Source organism: Arachis hypogaea, chromosome 2 (assembly GCF_003086295.3).
Source record: "Arachis hypogaea cultivar Tifrunner chromosome 2, arahy.Tifrunner.gnm2.J5K5, whole genome shotgun sequence".
Lineage (NCBI taxonomy): Eukaryota > Viridiplantae > Streptophyta > Magnoliopsida > Fabales > Fabaceae > Arachis > Arachis hypogaea.
The window spans coordinates 4,621,649-4,629,093 of record NC_092037.1 but is presented as its reverse complement, the minus strand read 5'-3'; the positions used below and the strand labels follow the sequence as shown (position 1 = coordinate 4,629,093).

The 7,445-nt window shown below is 37.1% G+C and overlaps 1 long non-coding RNA gene across 1 annotated transcript; it reads right to left on the bottom strand.

Annotated features, from left to right (window-relative positions):
* Positions 1-1,893: 1,893 nt before the first annotated feature.
* LOC112717989 (uncharacterized) lies at positions 1,894-4,253 on the bottom strand. The gene is made up of 3 exons (XR_003160639.3): positions 4,041-4,253; positions 2,809-3,771; positions 1,894-2,607 (listed from the first exon to the last, which is right to left on the bottom strand). It is a non-coding gene; the product is annotated as an uncharacterized lncRNA (long non-coding RNA).
* Positions 4,254-7,445: the final 3,192 nt, after the last annotated feature.

The following is a 7,445-nucleotide window of genomic DNA, read 5'->3' as shown; positions in this document are numbered from 1 at the left end:
AAATTGAAACATGAGCATGTAACATCAAAAGTGGGAAGATATGGGAAAATAGGTAAAGTAGTTTTATTTTTTTACTAAGTATGTATGTTGGGTGAGATCTTAGTCTAATTAAAGATTCACTTATTAGCTCACTTAGCCTTATACATATATCCTTACCTTTACCTTGGCCCCATTACAACCTTAATTAAAGACCTCATGATTTTTGGTATGTCTATGTTCTATAATTGTTGATTGGTTAGATGAAAAACAAAGTTATAGAAAGGAAGAATAAAAAGAAGAATAGAGTGATTAACCCAATAAACACTGGGTGACTAGAGAGTAAATACAAATCCAGTGAGGGTTCAATAGCTCATTAACATTTATCTCTGTTTAATTTATTTAATTGTCTTGCAAATTTATAAAATGTTTTTCTCTCCCATCTCAATTGTAAAGGCACTATATTATTATCTAAGGATGGCTATGTATAATGTGATCCCTTGAGAATGTGAATTAATTTAACTACCTGTAAGCTTTATATATGAGTGAATAAATTAGAATTGCATGATGCATTTAGATAGTTGCATTTAGATTAGATTGCATTGCATGACATTCCATCACTTTAACCTTACTTATTACCTTGGATTTAGCATGAGGACATGCTATTGTTTAAGTGTGGGGAGGTTGATAAACCCATATTTTATGATATATTTTGTGCTTAGTTTGAGTGATTTATTCAATCCTTCACCCACTTATTCATATTAATTGCATGGTTTTACTTTCCCTTCCTTATTATGTGATGTATGTGAAAAACATGTTTCCTATGTTTATAAATTAATTATTTTAATCACCTTTAATTCCATTCGATGCCGTGATTAGTGTGTTGAGTAGTTTCAGATCTTCTAAGGCAGGAATGACTTAAAGGATGGAAAGGAAACATACAAAAATGGAAGAAAAGCATAACTCACGCGAAGAAGCAGCGACGCGGCCGCATGACTGACGCGACCGTGCGCCTTAAGCAGAACGCATATGACGCGATCGCATGACTGACGCGACCGCGTGGCAAGAAAAGCTCCAAATGACGCGACTGCGTGACCCACGCGGACGCGTGACAGAGGCCACGCACCAGAAATTACAGAAAATGCTCCCAGCGATTTCTGAAGCCCTTTTTGGCCCAAATTCAAGTCCAGAAGGCATAGACCAGAGGTTATGAAGTGAGGGAATGCATCCATTCAAGGAGAGTCTCCACTTTAGTTTAGTTTTCATGATTTAGATTTAGTTTTGAGAGAGGTTCTCTCTCTCTCTCTCTCTCTCTTAGGATTAGGATTTAGGACTTCTCTTAGTTTTAAGAGTGACTCTCGATCCCAGGTTTAATGTTCCTTTACTTTAAGCTTCCCTTTTACTTTTATTCATGCCATTATTTCAGTTGATTATTTACTTTTATAATTTAATTTATGAATTCTTCCATGTTACAGATTACTATTTTGAATTAATGTTATTTGAGGTATTTCAGTTTATGATTGCTTTAGTTTATTTATTAGTTACAATTATTCCCAATCTGAAGACAATTTTATTCCAACAATTTTACTTTTTTCCCTTTTGGTCTTGGTTAAGAAATCAGTAACTCAGGAGTTATCTTAGCTCAATATAATTGATAATTGTTATCTTTGCTAATTGAACTGAACTTCAATAATCCCAATCTTTTCTTAGGAAATAAATAGGATTCGAAGGTCAAACTAATTAGTCCCTTGACTTTCCTTTGTTTTAGCAAGGGTTGACTAAGTGGAATTAAGATTCACTCTTCATTATTATTGATAAGGATAATTAAGTCTGGACTTCTAATTTCTCATACCTTGCCAAAAATTTTCTTTACAGTATTTATTTATTTTAATTGTCATTTAAATTATTTGTCATATTTATTCCTTACTCTCAACCCCGAGTTACAACTTTTATAGCCAATAATAAGAACATACTTCCCTGCAGTTCCTTGAGAAGACGACTCGAGGTTTGAATACTTCGGTTAACAATTTAAAAAGGGGTTTGTTACTTGTGACAACCAAAACATTTGTAAGAAAGGTTGATTACTTGGTTTAGTAACTATACTTACAACGAGAGTTTACTATAACCTCTAAACCATCAATCCACCAGGTTCTTTCACTCGTCCTCCCCACTATCATTCCCATCCCCTTCTGTGGATGGTGATGACTGAAGCTCCCTCATGATACTGTCAACATCAATGGAATCACCAAATTCTTCCGCCCCCTGTTCTGCAGCAGCATTTTCTTCCACAATCTGTGACTCATCAACAGGGTGATCGAAGTAAATGTAGAACTCGTTGGTAATTGAATTCCTCAGTTTGTTCTCTCACATTTCATTGATTCCTGCATCCCCTCTCAAAACGTGCAGTCCAGACTCAATGTCATTGCTTGTTGGGTCATACCAATACACTGCCTTGTATGTTGCATAGCCCAGACCCTTGAACAGTGTAACCAAATCCCCAAAATTCACAAAGTCCAAATTTATCTCTGGAAATTTTTCAACCTTCCCACCAATATACTCAAGAGTGCCACTGGGTCCTCTACCAAAATGGCCTCCATGATGAAAAATAGGTACCGCATATATATCAACCATCTGCATTATGCACAAATACATCAATCACACATTAAACCCTAGATCAAGTGCCTGAGATTTTGAAATCAGTAAAATTCCTATACCTTTTTCTCAGTCTTTTCCCCGAAAGAGAACATGCGATCATGACTAACCCAACCCCATGCATTATATTCTACCAAAGAGTTAGATAAGAACGAACGTATCCTCCACTAATACACTTACCTCTGTAGCAGACGACAGCTTCTTGCTAGATGAAACTTGTCGTTACCTTCGCCACCCGCAACGTCCACTGAGCACACCACCACTTTCTCAACGGGTTGAAGACGTTCTTTTTTTGGAGGGAGAAAGAAACTGTTGTCTTCTGGTAGGGTTTTCGGTAATAACTGGAGTGGCTTCTGGGTGTTATGGGGATTACATTTGGTGAAAAAAGGGCTCAGGCATGGAGATGACATCGTTTTGAGTTACAAGGATCGATTTGTCCATTTAAATTTTGTTTCCCATCCAGATCAGCAACCAAAACGGACAGTTGAGACTCCCCCCAACCACATCAGCATTCTCCGTTGCCGTTTTCAATCCCAACTCAATGAAGGGGTATAATTGTCCCACATTTTATAAGGTGAGGTAGTTAAAAAAATCCGCATTTAAAAAGGTAATGGACCGATTTGTCTTTTACTTTTCTTTTTTTTCATTCCCTGTACAAAAGGTATACTCTTCTTTTTTAAAATTTGAATTCAAGCCATTATTATCCGATTAAAAACTTGCATAAAAATAAGTGTAAACAATATGTGTAACCAAATGTCAAAACGTGAGTTCCTTTGGATTTCTATTACTGTTTTGTTATTCTACTTTTATTTATATAAATAAAGATAAAGATTGGAAATTTCATGTAGTTGTTTACCAAACTGTAAAGTGTAACATTAAATGAAATAATAAGACACCTCTTTCTTTGGAGGATTTGGTGTGATCAAATTGTTCTAATACCAATTGCCATAATGGCTTCCCTTTCTCCTTTGCTAACTCATTCCAACCATACTTTTCGCGCCTCCTCTGAACCTCGAAAGTGCTCAGACCCCTTTCAAGTTTCACTCCATACTCTTTCAAACACTCCTCAACAGACCATGACCATGCTGGGAATGGTTTCTCCTCCATTGGAACTTCTATGGACAAGCTAGCTAGAACTCAACACTGAAAAATAAAAAGGCATTCGGAATTACTTTGACACAAGCATTTCGGTGAACAGATCAAATGCAATGTTAAATTGAACAAAACATTTAACAGAATCAAAGATTTTCTGTACTTTCAGGATGAATTATATAGTTCACAAAGTAATTAAATGCAAAAATTTATAGCTCTTCAAGACCCAAAAACGGACAAGAACATTATCTTAACCTTATCATCATCCATAAAAAATATATATTACTAAAAGGGCATTAAGGAAAATAATTACTACATACCTCAATCACTGACAGACAAATTCATACAAAACAACATAAAGGGTTGTCTAATTTATGTGAAAGGAACAAAGTTTGTACCAATATAAGAAGGGATGAAGTTGAAAATTCTGTTAGCTTGGAAAGAAAGCAAAGTTAAAGCCCATGAATTGGAATTTTCCAACAGTTAGAAGGAAACCTTTTCTGCAAGAAATGCAACTGTGAAGACTCGAGACTAACTGACTAAGACTAATATTTATTAGTAGTATAAATATGGAAGCTTCTATGGTGGGAAAAGTATCTTCTGGTCCTTGAAGGACTTGATACTTTTTGAATTGTAAAAAAATTCGGGACTCTTGAAATTTTGTAATTGAGCATTAAGTTCCATCTAGTGGAGATGTGGCATAAAAATCATAATGTTAATTGCAATTTAGGAAAGGCAACTCAAATTTAATTGAAAACGTAGTTGGGTCGTTCAATGGAATTGGGCCCAACATTTTTTATCCTTCAAGGATGTGGCATACATGATCACGTTGCATGTTCAAAAAATCTCTCCAAACGTAGACTCCAACTATGAAAATGAGCAGATGACCAATCTCTAACCATTCAAATTTCAAAATAAAAAACAACAAAATTTAAAAATAATCTCTCAAACAAAACTGGACATATTTCCATATTATGACACTTTTATCTATTATTTGAATCAGTTTCACTGTTGTTAAGTGTATTTAAATACTAAAAAAATATTTGAATACGTAAAAAAATATATTATTGACAAAAAAAAAAAAGAAATCTCGAATACTTAAGTAAAAAGTTCAAAAATTTTTTTATTATATACCGATTGTAATAATAATATATTTATTACTAAATTAATAAGTTTTATTTAATTTTTAAAATTTTATCCTTAATCATAAAACATGTCAACAAGTTAAAATTTAAAATTTTTTGACAAGTTAAAATATTAAACATAAATTAACATTATTACTATTACGTGGATAACCCGAGATGGGTGGATTGGGCTTGAAGGATTGGCCCGAGCGTCAGTGGAAGGTGGTCTCTGACTTATTCACGATCGGGAGCCGCTGTCCGAGTTGTATGTTTAGAAGAATAGGGGGTGGTACCTGCAAAGACACTCCGATGCCTAAGTCAGCAAGGGGGTAAGTAGGTTTAGAGTATGTTAGAACTTAGAGATATCTGAGGGGTATCAGTGTATTTATGGTGGTAATCCAACAACCACCGTTGGTATAGTTCCACTTCTGAAGGTGGATAACTGTCCCTTTATCTTAGGGTTATTGAGATATTGCTTCTGGAAGTGGGTGAGAGATTTTAAGGGGCAGTTACTTATTTGAATAAGTGTTATCTGCCAACTCATGTCGAGCCCGACCTCTTTGGGGAGGGGCTGATGTAGCATCCGACTTCTTTCATAGAGGTCGGGTGAGTGGTGAAGGCCAAACTTTGGGTTGGGCCTTTTTGCTTACTTGGGCCTGGACCATAATGTTTGGGTCAGGATATGAACAGTGCCCCTACTCGAGTCCAATCTCTTTGCCATGAGTGAGATTCGAGTATTATTTGAGCTTTGGGTTTGTTCAAGTCGGAAAACCGACATGATTTTAGTTTAAAACCGACGTGATTTCAAATATCTCAACCGTCGTGTCTAATCAAATGTCGCGTCCGTTTAGGGTTTTGCATTTACACATGGGAGCAGTTAGATTGGTAACGGTGCGTTTCTTTAAATGATCGCATCATTTTACCGTTGTGCCCCTAAGACGTTATAAATACTTTCCCTCTTCTTTCTTTGTTTTCTTTCGTCTTCTCTTCGAAGTTTCTTTCCTGCACTTTCACTCTTTCTCTTTCAAAGAATCCTTTTGGTCTCTTCGTTCTTGGGTGCTTCGTTGCTTTCTGCCTCCATGACTACTTCTCTCTGATTCTACAAAAAAGGTTGGTTTTTCTTTTCCTTCTTCTGTTACTTGTCTAGTACTTTCATTATTTCTATTCAATGTGCTTTAGAGATTTTCATGCTTTCACCACCCCTTAGTTTGTGATGCGAGGCTTTTAGGATTTTTTTCATGTTTATTAGAAGTTGTTACTGGGTCTTTTTCTTGTTTGCTTTTGGAAGAAACTGCCTTGTCTTTGGGGACCCTATTTTTAATGATTTTATTTTTCTTTGTAGGTCTTATCGCTTTTCTACTTCCTTCTTTGTCGGAAAAATGTCTTCCCGTATTTCTGAGACCCCTTTGAAATGGGTAGATGATTCTGTACTCATTGAGAAGCCTTTAGTAGACACTGACTTCATTACTGAACTTCGCACTCATCATAGGATTTGTAGTTTAGAGGCTGACGAGCCTAAATACGAGTTAGTGGCCCCGGATCCTGAAGACCGGGTTTGTTGCAAGAGGGTTGCTGATTCTGACCCCCACTTTTTTCTTTATGTATGATTGTCTTTTTACTTGCCTGGGGTTTCCTTCCTTTTTTCTAATTTTGAAATGGAGGTTTTATCACACTGCCGAGTTGCTCTTACCCAGCTTCATCCCAATTCTTGGGAGTTTCATGAGGATCTACCAACTTGTCAACCAAGAGCTTGACTTTTCGACTTCTCTAAAAATCTTTTTCTACCTCTTCCACCTTACAAAACCATTTAGTGCTCAAAACAACAAGCAACAGTGAGTATCATTCCAAGCTATTCAGGGACGGAAGGTTTTTTCAATCTTTGACGAATTATTTCATGATTTTAAAAACTTTTTCTTTAAGATCCAAGCCGTATAAGGCCATCACCCTTTTTTTCTTGAGCAATGATAGCGAACCCGGATTTCCTCTCTATTGGTTGGAGGCCTCCCCTGTAATACGGTTTGGCTGATTTAGACGAGGTGGAGGAGGCTGTTGTTGAGTTTTTTCAAGAGGCTTGGGACGTGCTCTGAATCTGGATACCAAGAAGTTCCTTCTAGGTTCTTCGAGTTTTGTGTGTACCCAGCTAGGTAGCTTTTGTTTCTTTGTGGCTATTTTTTGTAGAATTCTTTATTATATGTCCCTTCCCGACTTGTGGGCTGATCAACTTTTGTTCTTTCTTTCAGAAATAGTGAAGAGTGGGTCCAACGCTGCCTACCAAAAAGTCCAGGAGGCCAAGAGGAAGGCTCGTGCCTGAGCTGATGCTGCGAAGGTTAGAGCTGCTGGCGCTCCCCCTCCTCTTCATGACTCGGGGACCTCCTCTTGCCCAATTTTGGTAAACCCTGTCTCTGCCTCTCCTCTTCCTCCTCCTGCCCCTGTCCCCTCAGTCTGACCTCCTTCTGAACCCGAGAAAAAGAAACGTAAGACCTCGGAGACTGGCTCTTCTCCTTCTGGGGAGGCCATCTTTGATGGTCCGAAGTTCGTTCGGAAGCATATCTTTCCTCATAGCCAAATTGCTATAGATGATGCTTCCCTTCAAAATCACCT